This window comes from Sander vitreus, chromosome 13 (genome assembly GCF_031162955.1).
Source record: "Sander vitreus isolate 19-12246 chromosome 13, sanVit1, whole genome shotgun sequence".
Taxonomy (NCBI): Eukaryota; Metazoa; Chordata; class Actinopteri; order Perciformes; family Percidae; genus Sander; species Sander vitreus.
In genome coordinates, this window is record NC_135867.1 from 22,783,841 (window position 1) to 22,804,006 (window position 20,166).

Consider the following 20,166-nt stretch of genomic DNA (forward strand, 5'->3'; position numbering starts at 1 on the left):
CGAGCTGCGTTCGGTGACTGTCGAAGATTTCTTGTTTAAGAGTTGAGCTGAACATATCACATACAAAATATTTTATAATACCTGAATGCGACCTAACCGTGAATATATTATGAGATAATGTGGTCTGTATTTTTTATTTTTATTTTTTATTATTCAATATTGTTAATGTTTTTGGGAGATCAAAGTACGGATCTTACAATGAAACATGAAGGTAGCGTCGTATCCTGGTCGTTCCTTTCCTCACCAAATTAAAAGCCCTGGCCTGGCTGGCAAATGTCAAGGTCGTCAAAAGAAAAAAAATCACTAACACAATACATTTATAATCTACGCGTAATGTTACTATTTTTTTTTCTAAATCCACATACCGTAAGTTTCTCCTAAATCATCATTCACGGATGCAACACTTAGCCCAAGAGATGACACTAGATGGCGCCAGACACTGGTACATCAAAGTCAGAAGCACAGAAGCATCAGTTCACTCATTTTGTAAAAGTGTACAATAGAAAAACTCCAAATCCCCTAATGTTCTTACAGCACATGGGCGGATTAATCTAGGGAGCCCCGGGGTAGAAGAAGTAAGGGTGGGGGGTTAAAGAATGGTAACTGTAATGGGCACTTCTGTTTGTAATCTGATAAATTGATAATTCCCAAAGATTTTATATCAAGTATTGGTGCAAAAATCCATTCAGAAATTGCTAGACAAAATGTCCTCTCAAATCAATGTTCTTTTTTTTTTTTTTATCTTACTGAATTTATATATAGTTATCTTTATTTTGTCTAGCTAGGATGTTTGTTAGCTAAACATACACTAGTAGAAGTAATAGAAGTAGCACACCTTGTAATGAGTAGATTGAACTAGATGTGTGGAGTGCCCCTGTAAGTTTATTAAAACAAGTCTCTTATCAGATTTGTTTCTTCTCTTAATCTTGTTTAGCAATGTAGGCATACAAACAGAGTAGTAATAAGGTATAGGTTAGGTATATAAGTGCTGATACAGTTTCAGTTTATTTGATAGGTTTAAATGTTGAAAGAGCAGTGTGTTTAATGACATTAATCTCCAGTTGTGCAACATGTATTGTGTAAATAGCAATTACAGCTGGATCCAATCCAAAAAAACATCATAAAAAAGAAAAAAGAGTGCCTAAAAAGGCTTTTTAATATAATGTCTACAACATCTTGTAAGTATACTGTTATTGTAGCTACTGAATGTTTGAAAGAAATCTTTCGTCCAGCTTTTTTTCTTAAAGTCTGATTGCAGTCATGCCATCAACAATCAACACGTCACTTATTTATTATTTTTGAGTTTTTTGAGTGTTTTTTGAGTGACTTAGAGAACCAGCAAAGACTGCAAAGTACACTTCAATGTGCTCTACAAAACTGAATGCTTTGGGGGGAAAAATACAGCTCGCATATTGAGTACAAAGTTTGTCTTTAATCTCTTTCTCTTTAATAGCTTGATTCATATCAAAATGGATTCTTTCTCTAGATTGTCAACACTTTTCTGATTAGATTCAGCATTGCAATTCACATTAACAGTACATGTTTTAAGTACTTTTTATCCTTGACACCAAATGCTAAGTAATGACCGTAGCTTCCAACACATTTAACAGTTTAATCAAACTGCTAAAACACTATATATTACATTTATTTGAGAAAATGTGTCCCCAAACACATGGAGGAAAAGAAAATAGAGGAGATGTGGTAACCCCCTTCCTTTACAGTGTCTTTGTAATGTGATATGTTTCATCTGCCAGGTGGACTCCTATCACCGGACTGCAGGAAAGGTCAGAGCTAGGCACTGATGAAGGATTTTGATTGGTTGTTGACCTTTTTATGATCGCAGCATAGATCGTTAATATTGACTGTTTATTTTACAGTCACTGTAGAGCAGAATATCCTGTAACAACTAAATAAAGTGTTACCCCTTCACTCTTTTGTATCCTAATATTATTCCCACAATTATTAGAATTGGTGATGGTCCTCTCCGGGGACCATCACCTTATCGTGGTGGAGAGGTTTGTGTGTCCCTATGAACCTGAGGGCTGTGTTGTCTGGAGCTTGGTGCTCCTGGTAGGGTCTCCCAAGGCAAAGTGGTCTCAGGTGAGGGGCCAGACAAAGAATGGTTCAAAAACCCTATGAGTGACCAAGGTAGAGATGGAGTGACCCTGCCCGGAGGAAGCCCGGGGCCCCCGTCTGGAGCAAGGCCCAGATGGAGGGCTCGTCAGCGAGCGTCTGGTGGCCGGGTTTGCCACAGAGCCCGGTCGGGCACAGCCTGAAAAAGCTACGTGGCACCTATCTCTCCATCCCATGGGCCCACCACCTGTGGGAGGAACCGCTGGGGTCGGTTGCGCTGCCATATGGGTGGCAGTGAAGGTCAGGGGCCTCGACGGACCAGACCTGGGCAGCAGATGCTGGCTCTGGGGACGTGGAATGTCACCTCTCTGTGGGGGAAGGAGCCGGAACTTGTGCGGGAGGTGGAGCGTTACCGGTTAGATCTGGTGGGGCTTAGCTCTATGCACAGTCTCGGTTCTGGAACCATACTCCTGGACTCTTTTTTTCTCCGGAGTTGCACAGGGTGTGAGGTGCCGGGCGGGTGTGGGGATACTCACAAGCCCCCGGCTGAGCGCTGCTAGGTTGGAGTTTAACCCAGTGGACGAGAGGGTCGCCTCCCTACGCCTGCGGGTTGTGGGGGGGAAAACTCTGACTGTTGTTTGTGCATATGCACCAAACAAGAGTTCGGAGTATTCGGCCTTCTTGGAGACCTTGAGTGGAGTCCTGCATGGGGCTCCAGTTGGGGACTCCATAGTTCTGCTGGGGGACTTCAACGCGCACGTGGGCAATGATGGAGACACATGGAGAGGCATGATTGGGAGGAACGGCCTCCCTGATCTAAACCAGAGTGGTTGTTTGTTGCCTTCTCCAGGTAGGGAATGAGTCCTTACCCCAAGTGAAGGAGTTCAAGTACCTTGGGGTCTTGTTCGCGAGTGAGGGGACAATGGAGCGGGAGATTGGTCGGAGAATCGGCACAGCGGGTGCGGTATTACATTCAATTTATCGCACCGTTGTGACGAAAAGAGAGCTGAGCCAGAAGGCAAAACTCTCCATCTACCGGTCTTTTTTTGTTCCTACCCTCACCTATGGTCATGAAGGCTGGGTCATGACCGAAAGAACAAGATCCAGGGTACAAGCGGCCGAAATGGGTTTCCTCAGGAGGGTAGCTGGCGTCTCCCTTAGAGAGAGGGTGAGAAGCTCAGTTATCCGTGAGGAGCTCGGAGTAGAGCTGCTGCTCCTTCGCGTCGAAAGGAGCCAGTTGAGGTGGTTCGGGCATCTGGTAAGGATGCCCCCTGGGCGCCTCCCTAGGGAGGTGTTCCAGGCACGTCCAGCTGGGAGGAGGCCTCGGGGAAGACCCAGGACTAGGTGGAGGGATTATATCTCCAACCTGGCCTGGGAACGCCTCGGGATCCCCCAGTTGGAGCTGGTTAATGTGGCTTGGGAAAGGGAAGTTTGGGGTCCCCTGCTGGAGCTGCTACCCCCGTGACCCGACCCCGGATAAGCGGACGAAGATGGATGGATTATTAGAATTGTTATTAAATGTGAATTGCACTATTGATGTGGCACTTAAAACCAATGTTATATCGGCATCTAAATACATATAACAGATAGCTAGAAGAAACGTTATAGTGTTGGTGGTTTAGTTCATAATTCATAATTGCAGACCATAGGAAAAGCAGAGGGACATTTCATGGTGGTTTAATCGTATGGGTACGCACTAAAATGGTTTTGCTACGTTTTGGTTTTTAAGTGTTTTTTGAGCCAAAAGTGATTTCCGTGCGCTCAAGTGTTTAAGCTCCAGTAGAAGAACTAATCTCTGTTTAAACTAACATGCCCAAACCTCATATCTCCTCAACATTCTCGTATACTGGACTTAAACAGGAGGCAGCATGTAGGCCTATACTCCGCCCTATGCTGGTAGTTGCCATGGTAACTTTAGTAGCTTACTCTCAGAGAACAAGACTCCATGACCGATATAGTCTATATCCACGATGTTCCACTTCCGGGATTGCACCGGTGCCACAGGAAATTCCGCTGGATGCATGTATTTTCGCCAATGTCCGCTTCCTTCCGCTTTCTTTGTGTTGGAATTTTAAACTCCGGTGAATTCATGAGGACTATGGTTAACTGCTCCTCAGATCTCTGCAGGGTAAATTGAGACCGCTAGCTAGACTAGCTAGATCTGTCCAATCTGAGTTTTCTCTCGCACGACTATTTTACAGCGGCTCTGTGTGGAGCTTAGCGCCGCCCATGACAATTGTAATTGGTTTAAAGAAATGCCAATAAACCAGAGCATGTTTTTCCTCCCATCCTGGAATGCTAAGTGGACTAGCCAGACCCTCCTCCGCTCCGCATTGTGTGGATGGTCTGGCAAAGCGAGGCTATGATCGATAAGACCCAATCAGGCCGTGAAACGTTGGTGTCAGTGTCTGTGTTGCCAAAGGTCTCCGTTTGCAGCCGTTGAAACTGCATCACAACCCCTACATCCAAACCAAAACGGGGTCAGAAGTGTTTTCAAATGTCTCCAGTTTAGGGGCTCTGAAACATCAGAGCAGTGTGAATGGGAGGTGTAAACGTAGAAAAAAATATATTCGTTTTTAAACCAAAACGTAGCAATGTAAATATAAAGTGTGAATCAATTAAATGTTCTATACTGTATGTGCTTAACTATACTGCTTCTAGAAACTGACAGAATGTCATTTTTTTTCTCCATGAGGCATAGTGTTTACATGGGGTCAAGGCTGTCCTGAAATGCATGCCCCAACTGGCGGATGTCAGAATGAGCAGAGGTCCAAGCAGGTTCTGTTCATTTGCCAGTCTCCAGTACCTCTCTTTCAGGATGAATGCTGCTGCTTTGGGCTGCCTTTCCCTGGTGAGAATACCCTTCTTGTTCCCTAACACACGGAAGATCCCTGCAGACACAAGAGGAATCAACAAGAACCGAGTCATGCACAGGACACAAAAACAGGGGAACCTTTGGAATTGTTATGGAACATAAGAAACCTGGGGCCTGTTTCACAAAACCAAGATAAGGGATTAAGCCGGGATTTCCCCGTTATCCTGGATGAATTTAGCCTTGACTCGGTTTCACGAAAGCGGAGGCACATAAATCACCATGGATATTTATTCTGTGCAGCTAGCCTGCTCCCGACCAGGCTAACAGCCAGGCTAACAGCTAGCCTGCTCCAGACCAGGCTAACAGCCAGGCTAACAGCTAGCCTGCTCCCAACCAGGCTACCAGCCAAGAGTTATTTAATCCTGGAGCCTTTTCTGATCACCCAGCAGTGGTTTTACCCTATGGTTATCAGCCTGGATTAAAATACAACAGGTGCATATTGCTGTTCATTTAAGTACTGTTATTATTTAAAGTTGTGACCATTATTTTTTTTTAGAATTATTTATGTGACAGTCATTGTTACTGTTATATTGCTGTATGAAGACTGCTGTTCATATTGTTGTTAGAAGTTTGATGAATAGGCTATATTATGACAGTTGTTAATTAGAAAAGGCTGATACAATTTCGAATGTGTTTTAAATGAAGTCTGTTACTAAGGGCAATACATACAATGATGTATATTTCTATAGTTGACCAATGCACCTTGAATTATTTTAGTTGGTTAATTTTTTTTAATTCTTTAACAATAAGGATCATGTTTGTTCAGCTTCCATGTGCGTTGTATTTGGCATTCTTAACACACAATCTGTGTTGTCCAGTAAACTGGGACTATAATTTGGGAGGATTGTACATTTTAAGAACATATCCTAATTGTACAATCCTCCCAAATTATAGTCTTAGTTTACTGGACCAGTAACTATCTAGTGTTGGCTACTGTACATTCATGTAACAACAGGGAGAGGACACTTCAATGGTTTTTGACCTTATATTTTGCTGGAGGGGGGGAATAACTGATGAATATACTCTGTTCCATTCATGTTTACAGTGTGCATGGGATTTATCACTTAATTATCTTTATAGTTTCTAGATTTTAGAGTCCAATTTCTTCAGTGTCTTTATTTTCTATGTCCATATATACAAGGGAGCAAATCATATAATATGTAGAGAAGGAAACTCGTCCTCTATAAAAAATAAAAAATAAAAGAAACGCGAGAAAAAGCGTGGCAGATAATAGGCTAGCGGACAGACTGAATGATAGTATATTATACATTTATGAACTACTGCTCTTAACTGAAACCATTCAATGAGTCACTGTCATTTGCAAAAAACGAACAGTTGTACACTTTGCATTAAAAGCGAGCAGTAGAAGTTAATATGACTTAGGACATTTATATTTTAGCCCATGAGAGAGAGGGAGGAACAGAGTGAAAGAGATATTTACACATCATATTCTAGCCTAGAAAATTGATCTTCATGGTAAATTTCCTGAGTAACATTATCTTCTGCTTACTTTTAAGATAAAGAGTACAACTGTTAATTTGTGCAAATGATTAGTAGCCTAATCCTTGAATGGAATGATTATGACGGTTTTAATTCAGAGCAGTGGTCAGTTAATGTATATATTTAGGCTAATTACGCGGTCGTCTGCTAGCTTTCTCTCTCTGTTTCATTACAGCGGCCGTGTTTCTTTTATTTATATACAAATAATGTGTTTCACGTCATCATACTTCCACAAGAAGCTGCTGCTCACTCTGTATAAAGCATGTACAATGCGTATTCTCCATTTTGGCATCAGTAAATTTGTGGTCGCGGTCTTTTGAGGAAAGTACATCTATCTGAATTACTTCATCCTGGCTCAACCTAGTCGCTCCTCCTCAGCCTGGCTTGGCCTTGTGAAATGCACCAAGCCAGGATGCACAGATTAGACTAGGTCAAGCCTCGCTTTATCAGTTATCCTGGATTTATATATTCTGCTTTTGTGAAACAGGCCCTAGGTTACTAATATCCCTGTACACAACATTATCAGGTTGCTGATCATCTGTGCAGGAGTGTCTCTGACTTGTGTTTATGTTTTACAGATGAACAACCTGCTGGTGTCCTGTAATATTCTGTATACTGTCCTATAGTATTGTCTACAACAGTCAATTGGTGGCACAGGAGCCACATACAGCACACCAAAGCTTTCCATCCGGCCCGCAGAATATTAACCTTTAGAAACCCACCGGATCGCTGGCGATCTCGGCCCACTTTAATCGTTTTAGAGGCTGTAGTGGGATCCATTTTAAAGCTAAAGTGAATTGGTATCATATTAAACTGGCTCACCTAAGGCATTTTTTTCTTTTCTGTTTTTAAAAATCCAGTCCCCACCATGTCTGTTTAGACAGATTCTGGCCATTGAACAATTGTAGTTGATGATCCCTGTTCTGCAATATCCATAGAGAGAAGATGCCAGTGTGAATCTGTTGTAGGAAGGTCTGGGCAGGATTGAGACAGACGGCTAGATTTATTAAGCCATTTGCGCCTGTTTCCAGGCGTTAATTGTTTGCAAAGACTGACTTAACCGATGCGGGCTATTTACAAACAGGGCGCACTTGGGTAAAATCTCAGATTGCCTCCCACATGAGCAAGAAGAGACAAGTTGCGCTTTCAATATGCGTTCGTGGGAGGGTCATGGAGAAAGTGGGAGTTCCACCCAAAAAGGTGGGAGGATATGCATAAAGTACGCCTAATCCCGTGGTATTTACAAAGACTGCCAGGGGGAAATTCTCCAGGATGCTCATTTTTCTGTGTGTAACAATTTACCTTATTTAATAGCAGCAGTGATCCAAGCAAGGCGAAGGCATAGGCCAAGACGGCGAGCAGACAGGATTTATGCCACGAGAATCACTCTTTTCCAATTAAGCAAACCAGAAATCATCCAACGTTACAGATTAAGCAGCCATGCAATAATTCAATTACTGAAAGGATTTTTTTTTACCTCCTCCACTTCTCTCTGTAAAGCGGCTCACGCTGAAAATAACAGCAACATTTTGTCACATTTAGCTTCAAACAATGTTTAAAAAACTGGTATGAATTTTTGAGGGTCACTTTTTTGCACATTTACAACAATATTTGTCAACTTAGAGATATTTTAAATAGTTAAATCCAAATATTAAATGTTACACCTAAACAGACGCAGCGTAAACTGCGCTAGTGTTAGTAAACCGACCCCAAAGTCTCTTCAATCTCATTAACATAAACAAAATACTGAAGTTTAGATGTGGTTCACTGCTGCTCGCTGTTATATCTGAACTAAGACTGCTTTTGTTATAGATTTATATACAGGAACAATCACCAAAACCTATGGCCCATAGCTAATCACAAAAATATCTGATATAGATCTTGTGGATCACCTTGAGACTAGTGCTGCAACTAAGAATTATTTTTATTAATACTTTTTTTTCTTTCAATTAAAATTGAGGAAATATTCACATTTGAGAAGCTGGAACTGGTGAATGTTGGCATTTATTCTTAAACAAGACTAGGTCAAAACCCTAGTGTATGGCTGGACCGTGTATGGTCAATATGCTTAATTGTGGCCAAATTGTGACAGGGATAGTCAGTGGTGAAGTCTATAATGTGAATATAGATATTAAATGTCCATATTTTGTAGTGCTGACCAAGTATTTTCATTGTCATCATGATATTTACATTATGTATTAACATGCGCACATCGCAAAAGACTGTCTGGAATGTGATAAATATGTCATTTTATTTAGGAATGGTTACCAATGTATTAAAGGGTAATTTCGGTATTTTTCAACCTTGACCCAATTTTCTTATGCATTTGTGTCTAAGTGACTAATGTGATCAAAAATCTTTAAAATTAGTCCAGTATTGAGCGAGAATGCTGTAACCAGCAGCCGCGAACTGGGCTGCAATGTAACCCCTATGGGGCAAATGCACACCTTCAATGTACATCCACCAAAAGTAGTTGTTTATGTCACTGATAGGCTCAGATTGTTGTAGATCACACTGATTGGATGTCAGTGTAACAGACTTTTATAAGTTAATTTCATTTTCTCTAAGACAGATGTGGGGAGGCTGAGGTTTAGCAAAATCTGAATTGAAGCCTTAGGATGCTACAAAAAAAAGTTATATAAATATAATTGCTGGTGCACTACAGTCAGGTAAGTGGATGTGTATATGTATGGATCCTTACACTGTGAAACCCTGCCACTGCATCTGCTCCATATTCACTCTGGATGATGGGTTTCTGGTACTTTCCATACCAGTTCTCAAACTGAGTTTAGAGCTGGATGGGGATGACCTCCAGGTGGCCTGGATCATGGTACCAGGAGAAGTAACTGTTTACACAGATTACATCCACATAGGGAGCCTAGAGATGAGATAAAAGACTAAATATGACACGTCCATGACATTCCTGTTGTTAAACACAGTTTGATCAGTTCTTTATGAGCATCAATTACAAATAAAGGCTGTGATGATAACCCTTTTTGTAGAATAATGTATTCATTTATAATGACATAAAACAGATGTTCTTGTATTACCTGTAATGAGGCAAAATACAAACCATTATTCCCATTACACTAAAGTGAATGTTTTTGCCATTTTCCAATTTTATATTATAGTATATTACAATAGAGTTATATAGTACAGCCTTTTCTCCCTGTTGAGGTCAGGTAGAAGGTACCAGATGCACCAGGCCAGCACTAACAACATCTGAAGCTCAGCAGCACACCTTGACAATCTGACCATTACTCCCTAATTTTTCATCAGGCCTTATAAGAACATTCAATCAAGTGTCATGCTCTGACTTGCAGGACTGAGAGACACAATTCTGCCCTTCTGTCCTACAAATGCTTTTCCAGACGAGTGATCTTCACTCTACATAGTGTGTAGAATAATGTGATGATTATATGATCAGCATATGCCCTTAAAAGCCCTAAAAACACATTTGCCCTCAACTTCTATCTATGAGTGATGTGGTCCTACGTGAACACCCAATTTTATGCCAAAGTTTAACAGTTTGGGTTATTTCACATAAATATTTTGTTGTTTTGTCTGTGCTCTACTCACTGGTTTGATATGGGCGGGCTTACGTGGGAAAGGGTGACATCACTTACCAATCAGGATTTATAGTCATAATGACAGATAAGTTTATGACCGTTGTGGTGTTATGTCACCAGCACTGTCAATGAAATCTGATCAAACCATGCTCACACAGTCCTGATTATGTAGATTATGTAAGGGTTCATGCCTTTGTTAGTACATTAGTACATTGTTAAGAATTAATGGACGACGGAAGAGGCCAGAACAGCACGGTTGTTAAAATGTGAGTTGTTAGTATCTCACATGTTCTGCTTGTAGGTAGGTAGTTTTGCTGCTCTCTCTTGGTTGAAAGTTTGAAGTCAGCATCACTTGTAGCCACACCCAACACGATGGTGATGTCACTGTGTACTACTGACACACCCTGGAGTACATGTCTAGTACATCACTGTAGCAAGTTGAGAAGCTAGCAAAAACAAAGTTTTTCAGTGGGTGTTTAAAACACTAATTACTACTAATGTGATACATAATAAACACGACAAATTATCAATGTACTGTGCAGGTTTTCACTTTAACAAACTCTTGATATTGAAGTGAGTACTGTTAAAAGTCACCCCTCTGTCACTGGTATAGTCAGTTCTTGTGACAAAAGTGACAGGCTGGGTTGGATCCAAAGTTTTGGTATGTTTTATCAAGGTCCTGTAAGAAAAACAAAAAGCACCCTTAGGTGTTTACATTGAAAGTTTTTTATGATGACAGTGTTATATAATCACTATAATGTCACAAAACGCTACAACTACTTTAGTCTGTTACAACTTCAGTGTGTACACTTTGTTCTCCACAACCCCCAATACTGCTTCACTTGATGGGTACGGTAGTTGGGCAGGTTGAGTATTTGTCTGCCCTGTTTGTTCGTGCTCCAGCTATTAGTTTTCAGGACTACTCTTACTGCATTCCACTTATCAGAGTAAAGAGGGATAGGCTATGACTGAATATCAAACCAGTCGAAGCCTTTACCTCAAATCTACAGCACAAGGTAAACAGAGGAAGGGAGGAATGGATTATTCAACTTTTTCTACCAAATGTTCTGTCCGTTATCAGAATTGAATGTCCATGTGACTGATTTAGAGTCAGACGGTCTGTAAATGTTAGCTCATGTTACAACAGATATGTTGCCTCACAGCTAAATGACATTGAGCCTTTTGCTAAAGGTCTTGCTTCCCTCTAGTGGTACTCACATCAGAGTCCTCATGTTTATTGACTCCATGGAAATAGAAGGGCTTGTTGTTGATGAGGAACTGTGTGCTGGTAACGTTGACTGTGCGGATGCCGACTGGTAGAGTATACACATCCTCATACGCGGATCTGCCATCGGTTGCCATTAAACAAACCTAGATGTTAAAATGCAAATGTAAGAACATCTCTTACAGCAGACATTGTAAAATAGAAGAGGTTGACCACTCTAACACAAGATAACACACACACACACACACACCTCAGAGCGGTGGAAAAAATTTCAGGCGAAAATGGGTAATTAAAACTTAAAAATATAAAAATATATTGTTAAATTTGGCCAGCAATGTTTTTTCCCCCCATCCCATTTAGCTATTTTCTCTTTTATTTTTTGATGTATAGAATAATCATTACATTTTCAAGCAAGGGTTCAAAAACTGAGCATAACAATTGGCGTTTCATTTGACATTTTATAGGCCAAATTAATGCGACAGGTTCCTGGTTTCATCTGCAAGGAGACAGCTGCTGTTCTCCAAAACTACATCCCATAAAGCCTTAATCTACTGAACATGCAGAGCACTATAACAGGTACAAGAAAGAGGAGACAGAAAGACTAGCTGCTTACCTACACAGTGTACGGTGGTAGAATTGGGTCATTTTACATCATTGTATTATTATTAACATATGCTATAACTTTAGCTTAAGCTTGAACACAAGTTGGATGATGTAAACACGTAATCTTCCTAGAGGTAAATATGCTGTTGAGTGCATCATACAACATTTACCCTTTAAGTGTAACTAATTAAAAGATAACTAAGTAAGTAAGTAAAATTTATTTATACAGCGCTTTTCACAGACAGTGTCACAAAGTACTTTACAATGTGCATAGACGATAAAACATAATAGAAAAATAGTCTAAGAATAGAATAAAGTACAAATACAATTATCAATAAATAAAAGACATAGGTTACCCACAAGCTAGCCTGAACAAGTGAGTCTTCACTTGTCCCTTAAAACAGTCCACATTCTCAGCAAACCTAATGCTGGTTGGCAGAGCATTCTGGAGTCTGGGTGCCATAGCGGCAAAGGCTCTATCCCCACATGTCTTCAGATGAGTGTGTAGGCGTGGATGGGGATTGGTTGATAGACCTGAGAGACCGGCATGGGTTGTGTAGGTGAATTATATTGGCAAGATAAGCAGGGGCCTGACCATATAGAGCCCTATAGGTTATGGTGAGAATTTTGAATTGGATCCTGTAGGTTACAGGAAGCCAGTGAAGGGAGCAGAGTAAAGGGGTGATATGAGTGCGCCTGTTTGATCTAGTAAGTAGCCTAGCAGCAGCATTTTGAATGGATTGCAGGCGGTGAAGGACAGATTTGAGTGAGGAGAAACGTGAATTGCAATAGTCAATACGGGAGGAAATGAAAGCATGGATGAGCATCTCTAGTTCTGACTGAGAGACCACAGCCCTTAATTTGCTAATGTTACGTAAGTGGAAAAAACTGGATTTGGTCAATGATTTGATGTGAGTTTCAAAAGATAGGGATTTGTCAAATGTTGCCAAGGTTCCTTAGAGAAGAAAAAAGATGATTCATTATCAAGCCAACTGCCTTATTACTCTCACAAATCTAGGGGCAATGCTCATGGGACCATGGCACCTGAAAGTCACTTTGGCATGTACCTGTATGTAATGTTGTCATACCTCCATAGAGTAAAGGTAAGCTGGATTCTCATGCATCAAGTACGGCCACCACAGATTGACATCTGCTACTTTGAGCACTCCAGATGGCCCGCTGGAGGAAGCCACACAGCGGCCATTTTTGTCCATCAAAGTGGCTTTCAGGGTGGCTGTGGCAGCACCTTGGACTGACACCTTGTAGTAGACTAGACCTGAAACGAAGGGAAAACAACACTCACACAGCGTCACATAACTACTCTTTGGTAGTTTACAAAAGTCCCATGTAGCTTTATTGAGCAGTTTACTCCCTTACAAATACTCTAGTGCTAAAACATGATGATTTTAAATTGACTAAATTAGTAGTTTCATTGTAAGCCCATATATTCATTTACCAGTGTTATCAAAGAAGTCAGTCACCACATAAGCCTTAGGAGTAGTATACAGCAACACAGAACGATGTATGCCAGCATAGTTGAAGAAATCAAAGTAGGTGTTTTGCACAAAATAACCATCAGGATACCTGTTGAGCAATTACATTTTTGTCATTTTTTGAATAGTCACTGATGGGTACACATTTCACTCAAATATGTCATCAAACTAGAAAAGGCTAGATTCTCCAAATAAAGGAAAAGCTCTGTAATTATTTGTATTTGTATGACAGTAAGAATTGAAGTGTCACTGCTAAGTGTCATCTGAATTGTAAGGAAAAAAAATATAACGAAATCTGTTGGCAGTTTAGCAATAATGATATCACCAACCATTAACCCAGCGCAATGTACACCAATGTTGAATTCTGTAACTGGGTGAAAAACTTAAGAATTAACTGTAATTTATAAAAAACTGCTAAATACATCAAGAGACCAAAGTGATCACACAAATGAATGTAGGCATTTGTTTTACAAGTCAGTGTTTTAATTAAAATAAGAAAGAAGAGGTTACTGTGTGGGGTCGTCCATGTGCTGGATATTTCCTGGAGGAAGAGTGTCCAGAGTCAGAGTGTTGTTGACAGCGATAGTGATCCTGCATGGCTGAGTTGGGTCCTTGCAGATTACACTGCCTATCTCAGCCTCAAAAGGAAGATGGCCACCGTTATGCTCTGTCACTTTCACCCCGTTCACCCACTGCAAAGGGTAAAGACAATGAATCCAACTTATCGTGATCACATAATTACAAGAGGTGGATATAAAGGTTTGGTGTCATATTTTAAAACTGCATTAAGTGAAGCAGATTACTTTTATTTCTCCAGCTCTGACTGGAGTTGATCGGGAAGGCATATGTGATACTCACCACTACTGAATAATAGTGAGCACCTCCCACTCTGAGAACCACTCTTGTTCCTTCATCGGCGATCCAGCAGGCAGGCACCACCACCTCTCGCTCATACCACACCCAGCCAATGAAATCTCTCAGTGTGGGGTCCTGGGTGATGTCATAGTAGCTGGCAGGAACTGGCATGTCAACTTCAACATTTGGATCAGTGGAACAGTGGATCTGCTGAACTTAGTGGTGAGTTTTCAGTAAAAGGAATAATCAGCACTAATAATACCACCATGTTAATAATAGGGAGTTAATAATTTGACTTAATCTTGCCAGACCTTCCTCCACAGCGCAGCAGAGTCGGGTCAGGTCTGGCTAGTCCACACAGCATTCTGAGATGGGTGAAAAACGTGCTCTGGTTTATTGACATTTCTTTAAATCAATCACAATCGTCATGGGCGGCGCTGAGCACTGGAAGAGCCACGCTGCTGCAAAATAGCCTCGGGAAGGAACTTGTTTTGGTGGAACGTGTGTACGTTCAAAAGTTGTTTTAGTCGTGCAACAGAAAACTCAGATTGGACAGATAGTCTAGCTAGCTGTCTGGATTTACCCTGCAGAGATCTGAGGAGCAGTCAACCATAGTCCTCAGAAATCTTCGAGACTTAAATGGAGCATAAGGTCATTCATCCATAAGGAGGTGCTGGGTGGTATGGGGGATTTCCAGTGCAACAATATCCTTCGGCGGGCAAGTAGAGTTGTAAATGCTATAATGTCCTTATGCTTATTGATAATCCGTTGGTCAGCTGGCACTATACCGAAGATGGCACAGTAGGCGTTAGGTTGCAAATTTAAGGATAGTGCCTGTGAAAGTATTCTGAAGACCTCTGACCAGTAATCCGAGAGGGAAGAACATGACTAGAACATGTGTGTTAATGTTGCCGTGGCGGCATGACATCTGCTGCAATTCTCATCCGCCACAGGATAAATTCTGGCCAGCCTAGACTTGGAGAGGTGGGTACGGTGCAACTTGCCACCTATTCTTGATTGGGTTCAGTGCACACATCATTAGACCCAGTTAAAGATTCAGCAGAGAGACACCGTAAAAAGCTGTGTCCTTACACCATGTCCACTAAACACACTGCCAAGCATGCAGTGGTCTAAGCAGACACCAGAGCATGTACACTTGCTACCCATTCTTGATAGTGTTTAGCGCGCACATCATTAGAACCAGTTAAAGATTCAGCAGAGAGACACATTAAAAGGCAGTGTCCTCACACCATGTCCATCAAACACACTGCCAGCTTAGAAGACCTCACCACTCATGTAGCTACCGCCTAGCACAGTCAAGCAGGGGTCTGAACACACATCAAAGCATGTACGCTTACCACCCATCTCTGATAAGGTTCAGCTCACCACAAGCTGCACTAACGCTACAAAGAACTCACCAAGATTCAGCACGAGATGACATTAAATAATGAGGTCTTCTCACCATTTCCAACAACCGCAGCCACCATTTCCAATCACAGGCCCAGCATGCCGCCTGTGAACCAAATGAGGTACAGAAAATGGAAGGGTGTTTGGGTAGGTTTTGTCAGGGTGAATTGGTTTCCGCCCACAATTCTAAATACATCAAATAAATTAATAATAATAAACAATAACCAACAATATTTGTGGTATTTGAATGTCTTTATAAACTTGGCTTCATTACTTTATTTGAGTTTGTGACCTTGTTATGATATCGAGCCTCTGTACAGCAGTGGGGGCAGGTTCAAAAGAGCAAGACTCCAGTATTGTCCTGGGTAGCTTTAAATTGACACCTGCCAACCTGCCAAATGCCGGTAAAACTTCATTTGAGTGGGTAACATTGTAAAGTTACTAGCCAATTTGGCGTCTGATTGAATCGGCAGGCTGCAGAAAACAAGTCAGTATTTCCAGATTGGTCTGTTTTCCGCCAAGAATATTAGGTACAATATTTTGTGTGTGTTTGGCTTAGAAACGAAATCTTTGTCTGGCAACATTGCTAGTTGTGCTAATCCTACATTTCCCATGAACACTTTGTGAAATGTCGTACAACCGTTGGCTACATGCCTAGCGTTTGGTATCGATTACGAGCTACGCTGAAATGGAGAAGACAAGTGGAATGGCGCGAAACAAACAAGAGGAACTGAAATTAAAGTAAAGTTAGTTAGGAAAAAACCAAACACACATGTGGCTAGTGGAAACTCTGATTGGCTGGTAACTTAAAAATCTACTGGCCGTGTTGGCTGGTGATTAAAAAGTTAATATAAAGCGCTGGCCACATCACCTCTCTCTGTCACTTCTGACTGAGGAGCAGCAGCGGGCCTACAGGCGCCAACTGGCCCACTATGACATACCCGAAGGCAGAAGTAACAGAGAGAGGTGACTGTGGCGGCCACAAGAGAGATGGGACTCTTGCATAGCAGCTCTGCCACCATCAGTGTATGTGAATAGGTGTAAGAGGGGCACATTGTAAAGCACTTTTTATAGCTGCATTTTGTATTACATGTTGTTTGTGAGAATTTACACAATAGCGTTGGGAAATAATACCTGGGAACCAAGCAACTGGCTCAATGTCAATCAATATGAAGACTGTGAAAGTATCAAATCACAGATTAAATGCATACAGACCGTATTCAGGAACTGTGCCTTTAAACAAGCTATCAGGACTTCTTTATAGTTGTGATGTCACTACTATATATTCCTGGACTATACCCATTGCACATACTATATATTTTTGCACATTCTGCACTCAATCCATTCAGCCTCTTTTTTCTTTCTTCTAATGTTAAACAGCTATTTTGTATACATTTGTTTAGGTTTTTATTGTTTATTTCATATTAATGTTCAATATGTGTTATTTATGTATGCACCAACCACCAAGGCAAATTCCTTGGTAAGTACTCATTGGCAATAAACCTGATTATTATTCAGATGTAGAACGTGCTGTTACAATGAAGAGATTGAAGACATGCTGAGAGTGCAGATGCAAAAGATCCAGAAACGCTGACCAATCAGAGCAGACTGGGCTTTAACTAGCTTGATTGGATTTAGTGAGACACAAAAAAGACAAACATGTTAATAAACTGTATGTTACTACAACTTTCGCTACTGTTGATGCACGGGGCAGCTATGTTGGATTTTGAAATCCAAGTTCAGGTGGCGTGTTTCCGACTTTGACCTATCTTGTATACTTGTAATATTTAAATACTATATAGTGTTATTATTTTAGTTCCAGTATGAATAGAACAAAAACGTGTTCATCAGAAGAAGGCATACTACACTAATAAACAGCTCTTAGGGTGCCTTGATCAAGGGCCCCTCACTTTCCCCACCCAGACTTATCTTGCCAGTTTAACACTAACCTTTAGGCCAACACTGCCCTCTATTGAGCAACAGGGAACTACAGGCACCTAGAAAATAAAACCCAGGTGGAATGCAGAAATGTGACATGATGCCATTTATTTCACAATCTCCTGCTCCTCACCATTTCAAAGATATCAGAATGTTTATTTTTGTAGCATTCAGCAACATCTCCTATAAATCTTAGTCGCATGTAATATAATGCAATTTATTTTGTAGCCTAAATGTGCTCTTTAGTTAACAGCAATATCATATATCACCATTTAAATATGTAACACACTAATGTTTACTTAAACTGACATATTTTTCAATTATTTAAGTAACATTTTGCCAAAGTACTTTTTACTTACTACTCTCTCTTCATCCCCGCTTAATCTCTATCTACGTATGTTTCCTATCCCTGATTGCTACACATTTTCCCACATAGCTTCTTAGTCCCAGAGGGAGTGACTCCACAGACTCTTGCTGACTGAAAGGCACAGTACTTTCTCTGCATTTCTTTCTTTTTGCTTCTGATTTATGTCTGCCATTTTCTTCCACCCCCTGGTTTGCCCTCAAAAGTTTTGTTCTGATGCATTCTGGGGGAGCATGATTTCTCATTAAATCAAAAAATATTTCACATTAACCAAATGACATACCGGAGTTGGAAAACTCTATTCCCAAGAGATAATCAAATCAACTAACAACTTTTTACAGAGTGACACACTCATCCAAACAACCCATAGCACTGCCATCTGCCTGAAATTAATGTAAGGTTAATGGTGAGTTCAGTGTTAATTTCCTGTTTGAAATCTGTCTGAAGTCATTTTCCCAGCAATTCATTTGGGATCTTTCAAAAATATTCCTTTGGTTCCCATGTCAGTGATGTCTTTTAACATGTATCCTTGAATTACAGATTCCTGAAAGTGAAAAAACAAATATACACTTCCAAAAACATTCAAGTTTATCACAATCTGGTATGATTGTTGTCCTTTGCTTCTAACTTCAATTGATTTGATCCAGGTGAGATTAGACGACTAAGTACATTTTGAGGCATCCCTGCACATTTTGTAAAGCTCTAATAACACAGGTAGGTTCTAACATGCCTCACAGAGCAACAAATGACTTGACTCTCAGTCGCCATCTTCCACAGGAAGCTGTTCTATTCTACCTGCACGCTCCTGCTCTCACTTTGCAGCTATTTGACATTTTTCCACATTGCTTTGACTACTTCCCAAAAGTTGATCTTCAACAACATCAGATTTAAATTGCAGGGGTGAAAACACATCTCTACCTCAAACCAAACCTCACTGACTCAGGCCACAGCCACACATACCAAAACGATCTTTTTTTCCCCCCGTCTTCTCTGGCATCGTTTCAAGAATATTTGCGTCCAAACGGATCCATTTGTAAATGACTCAACATGCTACTTCATATACCAGGCCTATAGTTGGCACTGTTTCTGCTATAGAAATTCACCAAAAACGGAGAAGAAGAGGTGGAGCATGCGCATAAAGCTTGCGTGCTGTATACAAACAGACAGTAAAGAAGAAACCAAACACAAGAAGAAGACAATGAAAATGGCTAGTGCAAGACAACCAGAATCGTTTGTAGCATGTAGTCCGCCATTGTTGTTGTTGTTGTTGTTATTATGAGATGTCGTCGCAGGATAAGAGTTTGAATGCTAGAGGTCGAGGGGTGAGGCGATGACATCATCGATACACAAGTATGCGGCTTCGCCGTCCAAACGAAGACGCAAGGGCGGCGTTTTCAAATTTTTTCACCCTGGGACCAGATTTCAAAAAAGTGTCTTCAGGCAGTGCGTTTACAGGATTCGTTTGGACGATCGGCCAAGACGATGCAAAACGTGCGTTGTCACCAAAAAACGTTTCCGTGTGGATGGCCCCTTATAAGACCTTTAAGAAAAGGAAAAATCAAGTGTTGTGTTAACTCATCTCAGACATGGTGTGTTCCATGTACCTACCATATTTGCAGTCTCTCTGATATAAGATAACATTCAGACCTCAATGACGCAAGGAGAGTTTAGCTTTAACATGTCAATCCATCAAATCGCTTTGTGGTCTAAAAATCCTTTGTTTTGATGTTCATTCTTGGTTGCTTTAGTTACTGTGAATTGCATTTATTAAACAGGAATACAAGTGGTATTTAGGTGTATTTAGGATGTGGATAGTTGTGAATCAAATAAAAAAAACAGCTTCAGAAGCCCAGATTGCAAAGAGAAGCTCTTCGGTTGTCATCTGCGGTCAGTAAAAATAAGTTGCCTTCCACCAAGAGCACATGTGATATACTGTATAGCCTATGATATTGAAAAAAAAAATACGAAACAAGCTGGCTTGAGCATTAAAGTGCAGGTTTAAAGCGAGTACAGCAGTCTGCACATTCTCAATGATATTATGATATTCCAAAAACCTTATCTCAATCTGTCTTTTGTGCAGATGTAGTTAATGTTATATCCTCTAATAACATCCACAAGTAGAATAGATATCAATTTTATTAATGGCTTGCATTCAGTTTTGTGAATGAACTGTAGCAGAACATGATTACATACCATAACAGTCATTTAAATGGTGGATTTATTTATTTATAGGAACACGCAAACAGTCATGATAGCCATCTACC

General features: G+C 40.7%; 1 pseudogene; it reads right to left on the minus strand.

Moving 5' to 3' along the window:
- Positions 1-422: 422 nt before the first annotated feature.
- LOC144528274 (beta-glucuronidase-like) lies at positions 423-16,622 on the minus strand (annotated as a pseudogene).
- Between the last annotated feature and the right edge of the window lie 3,544 nt (positions 16,623-20,166).